This window comes from Heterodontus francisci, unplaced genomic scaffold (genome assembly GCF_036365525.1).
Source record: "Heterodontus francisci isolate sHetFra1 unplaced genomic scaffold, sHetFra1.hap1 HAP1_SCAFFOLD_52, whole genome shotgun sequence".
NCBI classification, from domain to species: domain Eukaryota; kingdom Metazoa; phylum Chordata; class Chondrichthyes; order Heterodontiformes; family Heterodontidae; genus Heterodontus; species Heterodontus francisci.
In genome coordinates, this window is record NW_027141175.1 from 4,200,028 (window position 1) to 4,213,337 (window position 13,310).

The following is a 13,310-nucleotide window of genomic DNA, read 5'->3' on the forward strand; positions in this document are numbered from 1 at the left end:
CTGCTTGTTTCTCTACTGCATATAAAACCTCACATGATTTCGATATTAATGATTTTTGAACTATTTTGTTGAAGGATTGAGTTTTGTAAATTTCTCCCTCGCTCCCCTCATGGTCAGGCAGAAAGTTTAACTGCTGTGTTTTCAAACAGCAACAGCTTTATTTGAAAAGCCATTGGGACAGGATTCCGGGTTTTAATCCAGTCACAAATCTGGTTCTGATGTCTTGTGGCTCCAGCTGTCACATGACCTGTCAGAGGATGACCTCATAATTGACCCAGTCATGGAGCTGTGGGTTAATGTTTAAATTGCTTCAAAATAATTTTCCAGAAGGACAATTAAAATGAATCGATATATAAAAGGTAGATTTTGTGAATTTGTGCTCCCAGTGGAAATTCCTGCAGTCTGCTGGTTTTCATATCCCCAATTCCCCACAGGAAGCTCTATGCTCGGAGTCTGCATTCATTCTAACAACATTACACAGAATCATTTCATGGGAGACCCCAGTGTGAATTGTAGACAGGTGGGTCAGTTTTAACTTTCAAAGTAACACAGAAGCAAAATACTGCAGATACTGGAAATCTGAAATAAAAACAGAAAATGCTGGAAATACTCAGCAGGTCTGGCAGCATCTGTGGAGAGAGAAACAGAGTTAACGTTTCTGGTCTGTGACCTTTCATCAGAACTCGGCTGAAATTGTTTGTGGAACAGACACGATGGGCCAAGTGGCCTCTTTCTGTGCCTTAAACTTTCTCTGACTCTGTGATTCCATGAGATTGTGGAATCAATTTCAGGGTCGATGACATTGCACTCTGTAAGGATAGGAAGATGGAGATTATTAAGTACAGTGCAAGAATATAGATGCTTTTACATTATTTTAATCAAAATTGATTTAAACTTTGTGTTCACGCATCCGATCTTTTGATCACAATGACACTGATAACAATGGAAAAAGCAAGACTTGCATTTCACGACCACAGGACGTTGCAAAGCCTTTTACAGCCAATGAAGGACTTTCCAAATGTAGTCACTGTAGTCATGTAGGAAACATGGTGGCCAATGTGCGCACAGCAAGCTCCCAGAAACAACAATGTGATAAAAAGGAGATAATCTGTTTTTAAGTGATGTTGATTCAGGGTTAAACAATGACCAGCACCCCAGAAATAATTCCCCTTCTATTCTCTGAAATAGTGCCATGGTACCTTTAACATCCACCTGAGAGTGCAGAGGGATCCTCAGTTTTCTGTCTCACCTGAAAAACAGCACTGCCTTGGTACTCTACTGGAGTGTCAGCCATTTTTAAAGGGCTGTTAGTCCTACTGGAAAATATTTAAAGGAAGATTAAATGAAATGAAATAAATACATTGCTTTTGCCTCTCTCCCATCCCCCCAATAACAGTTAAATTAATTATTTGCCCTTTCCCTCCCAAAACCTACCTTTACCATCTGACCTTCCGCCCAAAACTGCACAAACTGTAAACTAGAACCCTTCCCACCATCCCCTACACCCATGACATTCATTTGACTCCGTCTCCCCACCCCCACACTGAGAAACGTACCTTCTCCCCCCTCCCCACCAGTGTTGCACCTCATTTGCCCGGATGGGGCTCCGAAGGCACGGCAGTGCCGGCCACTGGGCTGAAGATCGCAGCTGGATATCAGGAAGTGATGGGATAATAATTAATGCAGGTTTGTGGTCCCGTTGCCGAGCGGTGGGGGTCCCCCCACAAGGCCTCGCCGTCGCCGGCAATATCGAGCCAGGCCCTGCCGGCGTTGAGGTCCGTGGCGGGCCTCATCCGGGGCCATCCTCAGGCGGCTCCCACCCCACCCCCACCACAGATCTCGACGTCGAGGGCGCTATAGAATCCAGCCCATTGTGTCTGTCAATATCAACTCCACAAGGATTTGCCTGTTAATTGTAGAAAAATTAAAGCTCTATAACCTTTTGATAAAAGGGGGTTCAAATCCATTTCCAAACAAATGATAGTTCTCATTGTATCTAGAACATGTTTTCTTACATACAAACATACCAATTAGGAGCAGGAGTAGACCACTCGGCCCCTCGAGCCTGCTCCACCATTCAATAGTATCATGGCTGATCTGATTGTAACCTCAACTCCACATTCCCACCTGCCCCCGATAACCTTTCACCCCCTTGTTTATCAAGAATCTATCTACCTCTATCTTAAAATATTTCAGAATTTCTGTCGTCCAGCAACTCTCACTTTATTTCCTGGATTTCACCTAAAAAATGTATTTCCACACTTTGGATATCCTGTACTTCATTAATGTTTTTGCTCTCTGGGGATTTCCCTTTAATTATATTCAGGGCTGGTATTTTACTGCCATACACTGACTGAAAGTGTCCCATCTTTCTGCAGGAAAAACACTCAGCTTCTTTGGCGAGGCAGTTTTCCCACTTGTGTCTCTCTCGGCCACACCTACTGCAATTGGTTGCAGCTACCACTAGATGTTCTTCTCGTCTTTCTTGTCTTTTACCACTAATTTTTCCTTTTGTTTTCTTAACAAATTCAATTGAGTCTGCAACTCTCGAGATCAGACTCTCCCTGTTCCCTCGGACAACGGATTGGTTAAACTTTCTAACCTCTGCTTGTCTGCTCAATTGAAATTCTTTCGTTAATGTGAGATCAGCCCTGGACTGTAGATAATCTGAAAGGGTGTTGTCTAATACCCCGAACACAATCCTGTCTCCATTCAGCTCTTCTCTTAAGTTGCGGTATTCACAAACCTCCGTGAGATTGTACAAGTCATTGATAAATGAATGAATACTCTCCCCTTTCTGTTTTGTACGCTTATTAAATTCAAAGTGATTCCTGACAATGCAGCAGCCAGCCGACGTCATCAGAGCGCTCCAAGCTGCGCACATGCACAAACACACTCCTGCGCTCTGAGATGCTGCGCATGCTCAGCCTCCGTCTTCCAGGACTAACTGGCGCATGCGCAGGAAAACGCACTACCCCTTCGGCCACTCACTCCAGGCCGCTCGCTGCCCGCTCCTCGCTACCCCGCTCCCCCGCCCTCCGGCCGCTTGCTACCCCCCCACCCCCGCACTGCCCTCTCTCCGTCCACTCACGCCCCGCTTCCCCCCCACGTCCCTCCAGACACTAGCTCTAAGCCATGCTGCTTCCCTCCTCTAGGCCTCTCGCTCCAACATTCGATCATTCTTCACCGCACCACCCGATAAAGCAAGGCGAGCCTCGAGGGGTGATGGGGCAATGTTGGAGCGAGTGGCCGAGAGGAGGGAAGCGGCAGAGCCCATGGCCTGGAGTGTGAGCAGCCAGAGAGCAGGATGGGGGTGGTGGTGGGTGAAGCGGGGAGTGAGCAGTCAGAGAGTGGGATGGGGGGAAGCGGGGAATGATCGTCCGGAGAATGGGATGGCACTGTTTCGAGGGGATTTGAGGAAAAAATGTTTCACCTCGAGGGTGGTTCGAATCTGGAACACATTGCCTGAAGGAGTGGTAGAGGCAGGAACCCTCACAACATTTAAGAAGTATCTAGATGAGCACTCAAAACGCCACAGAATACAAGGCTACGGCCACGTGCTGGAAAATGGAATTAGAATAGATAGGTACTTGATGGCCGGCACGGACATGATGGCCGAAGGGCCTGTTTCTGTGCTGCATAACTCTATGACTCTATGAAACCTCACTGAATTACAGAGGGTGTGCAGCACTGTCAGAGGTGCTGTCCTTCTAATGAGACTTCAAATAGCGCAACGTTCTCCGAGTATCAACCAAAACATGTCCATTGTGTAGATATGTGCCATATTTGCTTATGAAATGACAGTCACTGCTCCGAAAGTAATTCACTTTAGGTGAATTAAGATGACTTGGTACTATATAATTGGCGAATGCGCAAGAGGTAGCGGGGGACTGTTGGGGGTGGGACGGAGGCGGCGATGGCAACCTTTGAGGGGATTTTTGGGTCGAAGTTGTTTTCTGTGATAAATTGAGTAGCTCCATCTTTCATCCTGGCGGCTGCCTGAATGTCACAGACAGTGACGTTTCAGTGGAAGAGGCTGCATTTGCACATGTGCTAGTACAGCGTCACCTGGTGGTTGCGTTGTCAGCAAATGCAGCGTTTTAACTTTGGCTCCACGATGACATTTATTTCCTCAATTAAAATAGGTCTTGAGTGCCTTAATAACTTCTTCACACGTAGCCTACCCACTCCCTCCATTGCAGACAATAGCGTACTGACCTGCTCCATGTCTGGCTTCTGCACGAGACCCGATGCAGTACGATACCTTGCAAACCTCTGGAACCATCTCGGTCACTCCTCGGCTTGCTTCAGTCCAGTGACCTTTTCAAAGGTACAGGCAAAGATTTCTCCATCATTGCTTTGGTTTACTGTGGCCCCCATATAATATTCTGATATCTGTCAAGGCTTAGTACACAATTTATAAGAATCTGACGGTTAAAATAACCTGAGTTTACTCTACACATCTTGCATTGAAGGTTTCATCTACAACTCTCCATGAGGTGCCGCACAGATTATATTACATCACTTCCTGTGATGATGCACATAGTCTATTTATATAATCTGCCCAGTAACAACCCAATGTCCACTCTTATATTATTGTACAGATGTGAGAAAAGCTGAGGATGGGAATGGAACGTCTGAATGAAGATTTCATGATGCTGATGATGTAAATGAGGCTGATCTGTTTCCCATTCCACAATCCCTCTTTATTTCTGTGCATGTTTCTCGATGCTGTTTCAACCAAATTGAAAAAGAATCACAAATCCTCCTCTGGAGCCTCAGGTGTCCATTAGCAAAAGGCATGGTGGCCAAGTGGTAAAGCGTCAGTCTCGTAAACTGAAGATCACTGGTTCAATCCCTGTCAGTGCCTGATGATTAGTTACTCACTTTAAATGTGATGTTTCCACAAAAGATGTCCGTTGCATTTGTTTCATCCATCTGGAAATCAGTGTCATGTTGCACTTTTTCCTGGACACTGGGAAGAACATGAGGAGCAGCCACATGGTCCCTCGAGCCTTCTCTGCCATTGATAGAGTGAAAATAACTGAGGTCCAAGCACTGAACCTTATTACTGTGCATTTGCTTGATATTTAACAGAGCTATTCTATTAATCCCACATCCCACACTCCTGTCCTTTCCCCCATTGCCCTGTTATATTTTCCATGTCAGGTATATATCCAATTCCATTCAGAGTTAACATTGAATCTGCTTCCACTGACCTTTCAGGATTGCATTCCAGACCAGAACAACACACTGCTGAAAAAACAATCTCCTCATCACAACTCGAATTCTTTTGTCAATTACTTTAAATGTGTTTCCTCTGGTTACTGACCCTTCTGTCACTGGCAACACTTTCTCCTTCTTCACTCTATCAAAACTCTTCAGGATTTGCATTTCCTGCTGCCTTTGCTGATATAACAAGGCTGAGCACACATCACCAAAAGGAATATGATTGGCTTTGAATCACATTTATCCTTCCTGTCAATCTGATGTGGACCTTGTATTTTCCCGGAACCAAACAATCTGAGCAGCAAGTGTGGGTTCCAGTGATTCCCACCGCTCTGAGAGAGAGAGGATGTGATAATGAGCCAGATAGAAGAAAGGAGTGAGATAGAGAGTAAAATAGCCCTGGTCTGTTTCTACTAACCCCCGGCCCCCTACTTAAAATGGCATCATTTTCTCCTGCCTCTCCACATTCTAATCCATTGATTAATGCAATCATTTCATCTGTAACATAGAACATAGAACAGTACAGCACAGTACAGGCCCGTCGGCCCACGATGTTGTGCCGAACCTTTAACCTACTCTACTATCATCCATGTACCTATCCAAGAGTCGCTTAAATGTCCCTAATGTATCTGCTTCTACTACCACCGCTGGCAGTGCATTCCACGCACCCACCACTCTCTGTGTAAAGAACCGACATCTGACATCTCCCCAAAACCTTCCTCCATCACCTTAAAATTATGCCCCCTGGTGATAGCCCTTTCTGCCCTGGGAAAAAGTCTCTGGCTATCCACTCTATCTATGCCTCTCATCATCTTGTACCCCTCTATCAAGTCACCTCTCATCCTTCTTCGTTCCAATGAGAAAAGCCCTAGCACCCTCAACCTTTCTTCGTAAAACATACCCTCCAGTCCAGGCAGCATCCTGGTAAATCTCCTCTGCACCTTCTCTAAAGCTTCCACATCCTTCCTATAATGAGGCGACCAGAACTGAACACAATATTCCAAGTGTGGTCTAACCAGGGCTTTATAGAGCTGCAGCATAACCTCGCGGCTCTTAAACTCAATCCCCCTGTTAATGAAAGCCAACACACCATATGCCTTCTTAACAATCCTATCAACTTGGGTGGCAACTTTGAGCGATCTATGGACATGGACCCCAAGATCCCTCTGTTCCTCCACACTCCCAAGCATCCTGTCTTTAAGCCTGTATTCTGCATTCAAATTCGACCTTCCAAAATGAATCACTTCACACTTTTCCAGGTTGAACTCCATCTGTCCCTTTAATTCCTGTTTCCTAATCCATTGATGTTTCACAATGTACTGAACTGTCCCAATCCATTGATATAACTCAGTCTATAGAATTTCCCAATCCACTGTTATTTTCCAGTCCATTGACTATCTCAATCCATTAATGGTTCCTGACCATTGACATTCCCAATCCATTTATATTGCCTGTGATTTCAAAGCAACTGTGGAATACAAATAGTATCAGTATTATCAGATACATCGAGACGAGGTGCAATAGCCAAGTGGACAGATGTCAGGTTTATAAAGAAAAAAGCACTGGCTCGATATTTGTCCAGTCTATCACTGGATCTGAACTCTCAACCTACTGTTTTTCTGTGGGTCTGCTGACTTGTAGATGTGAAGAACCATTGGATGTTTCTCAATCCTCTGACTTTTCTCATTCTTGTGCCATATTTGTTCCTTTGGGTTCACCAGTGAAGAAAATTATTCCCTATTACATTTGGTGAAGACTTTAATAACCTCACATCCTTGTGTCTCACCATCTCAGGTCAAACTCCCTACAGAAACTTTAAACATTTAACTTATTCTGCTGGAAACATTTTCAAGAGCACAGCCATTCCTTCATTACGCTTCCTTCTTTGACATGTGATTGACAAATATGTGTGTAATGGAGAGAGAGAGAGTGAAAAAAAAGAGAGAGAGAGTGCGATAGAAAGTTAGAGGACCAGCTAAAGACAGATAGAGAGAGAAAGGCAGAGAGAGGTAAAGCGATAGACAGAGAGAGAGAGAGAAGGAGAGAGAGAGTCATTGAGTCATGGAGTCACTACAGTACAGTAAGTCATTTTGCCCATCAAGCCCATGTAAATCAATCCATTCAGTCCCATTCCCCCGCTCTATCCCCATCGCCCTGTAAGTTATCTAAACCTGTCATATTTATTATAATCTTGTACATGTCTATCAAATCTCCCCTCAATCTCCTTTGCTCCAAGGAGAACAACCCCAGCTTCTCCAACCTAACCTTACAGCTAAAATCCCTCATGTCTGGAACCATTCTGATAAATCTTCTCCACCCTCTCAAGGACACTCACATCCCTCCAAACGTGTGTTGACTAGAACTGGCTGCAATTCTGTGGTTGTGGCCCAACTAGAGATTTATACAGGTTCAGCATAACTTCCCTACTTTTGTACTCAGTACCTCTATTTATGAAGCCCAAGATCCCATATGCTTTGCTAACTACTTTCTCAATGTGTCCTGCCACCTTCAAAGAACTATGCATATGAATCCCCAGGATTTTATTCCTAAAAATATGCTTTCTTCATATAAATCTGTAAAAACTGCATTACACAACAGTTCAAAACAGCACCAAGTTGACATTCCAAAAAGTGCAAAGGAAATCAGTTTTCTTCAATACAGGAGTGAGTTGCCTCACAACCCTTCCATTCCATTTTACCTGACATGGACATTTTACAGCAAACCCATACCTGGTGTATGCAGCACGTGGGGTTTCCAATGGGTCCAGCTGCCCAGTTCACTATGGCGGGGGGACCTTACACAGTGGTCTTTCCCCATTGAGCCTTTGCAGTGGCTACCCCAAGCTTTAGTGCGTCCCTCAGCACGTAGTCCTGGACCTTGGAATGTGCCAGTCTGCAAAACTCGGTCGTGGACAACTCTTTGCGCTGCAACACCAGCAGGTTTCGGGCAGACCAAAGAGTGTCTATCACCAAATTGATGGTCCTCCAGCAGCAGTTAATGTTTATCTCGGTGTGCATCCCTGGGAACAGCCCGGAGAGCACAGACTCCTGTGTTGCAGAGCTGCTTGGGATGAACCTCGACAAAAACCACTGCATCTCTTTCCACACCTGCTTTGCAAAGACACATTCCAGAAGGAGGTGGGAAACTGTCTCTTCCCCACCGCAGCCACCTCGAGGGCCGCGTGTGGAGGGGGCGAGACTTCGGGCATGCAGGAAGGATCTGACAGGAAGGGCTCTTCTTACCACCAGCCAAGCTACATCTTGGTGCTTGTTTGAAAGTTCTGGTGATGAGGCATTCTGCCAAATGACTTTGGCAGTCTGCTCGGGGAACCATCCGACCGGATCCACCATCTCCTTTTCCCGTAGGGCCTTGAGGACATTCCGTGCAGACCACTGCCTGATGGATTGGTGGTCAAAGGTGTTTTCCCGCAGAAACTTTCCCACGAAGGATAGCTGGTACGGTATGGTCCAACTGGATGAAGCGATCCTCGGCAATGTGACCAGACCCATCCTTCGCAACACCTCAGCACATAGTGACACTTGGTGTTTGTGTACTGGGGCTCCACACACAGCTTGGTGCAGCTGCACACGAAGGTGGTCATCAGGATGAGGGCGACGTTGGGTACATTTTTCCCGCCCTTGTCCAGAGGTTTGAACATCGTGTCCCTCCCGCCCTGGTCCATTTTAGATCTCCAGATGATGCAGTTGAAGTCACCGCCTAGGATGACCAGCCTGGACGTCGCCAGCAGCAGTGGGAGCTGCTGGAAGACGGTCAGCCGCTCGCTGCGTTGTACCGGGGCGTACACGTTGATCAACCGGAGCGGAGCGTTGTTGTACATCACGTCTGCTACGAGGAGGCGGCCGCCCACCACCTCCTTAACTTCGGAGATGGTGAAGTTACCTCCCCGCAGCAGAATACCCAGGCCGGAGGAACGGCAGTCATTACCCCCCGACCAGATCGATGGCCCGTGGGACCACCATCGCGACCACTGCCTGTAGGTGCTGAGGTGTGGTATTCCACACTCCTGCAGAAACAGTAGGTCAGCTTTGACCTTGGCAAGGTCATCCAAGGTTGAAACACATCGCGTAGTAGATTTAATGCTACGCACATTAATGGAAGCAATTCTTACACCCATTTTGTAATGAAAATTAGTTGTTACTTCCCATGCCATTTGTCCTCGCCTCCTTGATGAAGGGTCACTGACCCGAAACGTTAACTCTGCTTCTCTTTCCACAGATGCTGCCAGACCTGCTGAGTGGTTCCAGCATTTCTTGTTTTTATTTCAGATTTCCAGCATCCGCAGTATTTTGCTTTTATCTCGCTGTCTCTTGCTGGTTTGCTCAGTACCTTTCTCTGTCTGTTCCTTTCTGAGTCCTGATAATATCTTCCCGGTTTTCTGTGTGTCTTTCTCTGCCTGCCTCATTGTCGGTGCTGTTACTCAGTGTCCTTGTGTCATTGTGCAGTGAGGGTGAGTCCGTCAGCGTGTGTGTTGCTGAGTCCGGGATTCTTGAGAAATCCGACTCCAATCCTATTTTTATAAAAACATTGGGGAATGAACATATTTCACTAACGGGCAGCTGAAATTGAAGACAGTAGTTAGCAAAGTGGTGCAGCGGAAGCGTGCTGGGCCCATAACCCAGAAGTCGATGGGTCGAAACCATTCTCTGCTATTTATGTTTGGTAATCATACAAACAGTTCACTTTCAAAACATCAAGTATTTCCCCAAAATAACAAGATGCTTCCAAAGGCACTCTATTGCAATCAGCTTCTTCTTTCTAGTGAACACATCAATCAGTAACAAATCACTTTTGCTCACACGAACACAAGCTGCAAACACGGACCAGCCGAGTCTCTCCCACTTTGTCAACCCCTTCCTGCAGAGCCTCCTCTCCACCACCAGATGGTGATGTTGGCCACAATAAAACCAGGACAAATGGTCACAGTGAGGAGACGGTCAGTAACAGAAAATAAAACAATAACAGGGAAAACCTTTACACAACAACAGGGTACATCTTTACACAACAGAAAACTTATTTACACAACAGGAAATACCTTCAGATAACAGGGAGAACACAATCATACAAATGCCTTGTTTCTCCATCTCAGTCTCGTTGCCTCTCTCTCTGTCCCTCACTTTTGCTTCCTCACAGTCTATTCTTGGTTTTCTGTGTGTTTTTCTCTCTGTCCCGTTGTCGATGGTGTTACTCAGCGTCCTTGTAACATTGTGTAGCCAGGCTAAGCCTCCCAACACCTGTGTTGCTGTAATAAAAACAGAAAATGCTGGAAATGCTCAGTAGGTCTGGCAGCATCTGTGCAGAGAGAAACAGTTAACAGTTCAGGTCTGTTTCCTTAGCTCACATTAACTTTGTTCTCTCTCCACAGATGCTGCCAGACCTGCTGATTATTTCAAGCATTTTCTGTTTATGTTTCAGATTTCCAGCATCTGCAGTATTTTGCTTTTGTACGTGTGTTGCTGTGTCTGGGACTGTTTGAGTGCAATGCTATTGCTTTATAAACAGCGTTGAAACAAACATTTATCCAGTTAACACACAGCACTAATACACAGCTGCATATAAACAGCAGCCTGCAGCAGAGGGCGCAGTGGAAGTTTATTAACACAAATAATTCACCAACACTATATTTACTGCTATCCACAATCACACCACGCTTCATCTTAACACGTTTTACTCTTTATTTACATCAACTTCTTCCTTCCAGTAAACACTTAAATTTGGAACACAGCTTCCAAATCACCTTTATTCACAAACCCGAACACACACCAGCCCAGACTTTCCCCTTTCTGTCAACCCATTCCTGCATCACTGCCTCTCCACCAACAGTTGTTGCGAGAATCATACAATCATAGAATGGCTACAGCACAGAAGGAGGCCATTCAGCCTGTCGAACCCGTGCTGGCTCTCTGTTAGAGCAACTCACCTCATTTCACTCCCTAGTCAGTTCAATTTTGGAGGTGGGAAAACTTCTCGAAAGAATAATTCGGGACAAAATTAATAGTCCCATGGACAAATGTGGGTTAATTCAAGAAAGCCAGCATGGATATCTTAAGGGAAAATCATGTTTAACTGTCCTGCTGTAGTTTTTTGATGAGGTTACAGAGAGGGATGATGAGGGCAATGCTGTTGATGTGGTGTCCATGGACTTTCAAAAGGTCTGGCAGCATCTGTAAGGTCACTGACCTGAAACGTTAACTTTGCTTCTCTCTGCACAGATGCTGCCTGACCTGCTGAGTATTTCCAGCATTTCTTGTTTTCATTATGGCACAGAGTTCCCTTTTCAAACTTACAGAATTAACTACAATAATGTACTCTGAGATTCAAGTGAAATATCAGCCCAATATTTACACACATTATGAGTTTATAAGTTTCAGTATTAATTCCCATAGTGCATCCTGACATATACATTAGATATAACATAACATAAGAACAGAAGAAATAGGAGCAGGAGTAGGCCATTCGGCCCCTCAAGCATGCCCTGCCATTCAGTAAGATCATGGCTGATCTGCCCCAGACCTCAACTCCTCTTTCATGGCAGCTCTTCATGGACCTCAACTCTCCAATATTTCAAAAATCTATTTACATCCTCTTTAAATACTTTCAGTGATTTAGCCTCCAATACTGTCTGGGGTAGAGAATTCCAGACATTCACTACCCTCTGAGAGAAGAAATACCTTTGCATCTCAGTTTAAATGAGTGTTCCCTTATTCTGTAACTATGTCGCCTAGTTTGAGATTCCCCCACTAGTGGAAACATTTTCTCAACATCTACCCTGTTAATAAAAACAAGAAATGCTGGAAATACTCAGCAGGTCTGGCAGCATCTGTGAAGAGAGAAGCAGAGTTAATGTTTCAGGTCAGAGACCCTTCTTCACCCTGTTAAGCCCCCTCAGAATCTTGTACGTTTCAAAAAGATCACCCCTCATTCTTCTAAACACGAATGAATAACCTGTTTAGCCGTTCTTCATAAGTCAACCCCTTCATCTCAGGAATCAGCTGAGTGAATCGCTTTTGAACTCCTCCAATGCCAGTACATCCTTTCTTAAGTCTAAATCTCAAGTGTGATATCAGATTGAGAGAATCTGAAAGATAGTATAACCTGAGATACAAACTGAGAATTCAGTTTAAAACTCCCCCGGATTGTGAAACCAAAAGATACAATAGCAATTCAATTTGAAAGACTGTGCGTTGGATCACATTCCAGCCCTCATCCAGTATCAGACTGGAAGATACTGTAGCAATTCCATTAGTGCAGACGCAGCTCTACATTACAGAGCAGGGAACATATTTAAACAACCGGGAACACTTTTACACAAGATGGATCATATTTACACAACTGAGAAGATCTTTACCCAACAGGGAACCATTTTACATAATAACAGAGAACATCTTCACACAACAGCGAATACAGTAACACAACAGAGAACATATTACACAGCAGGAAATATCTTTAAAAGAACACAGGGAACATCTTTACACAACAGAGAACTCAATTACATAAATCATCAGTCTTTCGCTGTCTCTTGCTGGTTTGCTCTGTACCTTTCTCTGTCTGTTCCCTTCTGGGTCCTGATAATCTCTTCCTGGTTTTCTGTGTGTCTTTCTCTGCCTGCCTCATTGTCGGTGCTGTTACTCAGTGTCCTTGTGTCATTGTGCAGTGAGGGTGAGTCCGTCAGCACGTGTGTTGCTGAGTCCGGGATTCTTGAGAAATCCGACCACAATCCTATTTTTATAAAAACATTGGAGAAATGAACATATTTCACTAACAGGCAGCTAAAATTTACGATAGTAGTTAGCAGAGTGGCGCAGCGGAAGCGTGCTGGGCCCATAACCCAGAGTTCGATAGATCGAAACCATTCTCTGCTATTTATGTTTGGTAGTAACACAAACAGTTCACTTTCAAAACATCGAGTGTTTCCCCAAAATAACAAGATGCGCTCGATTGCAATCAGCTTTTTCCTTCGAGAGAACAGATCAATCAGTAACAAATCACTTTTGCTCACACGAACACAAACTGCAAACACGGACCAGCCGAGTCTCTCCCACTTTGTCAACCCCTTCCTGCAG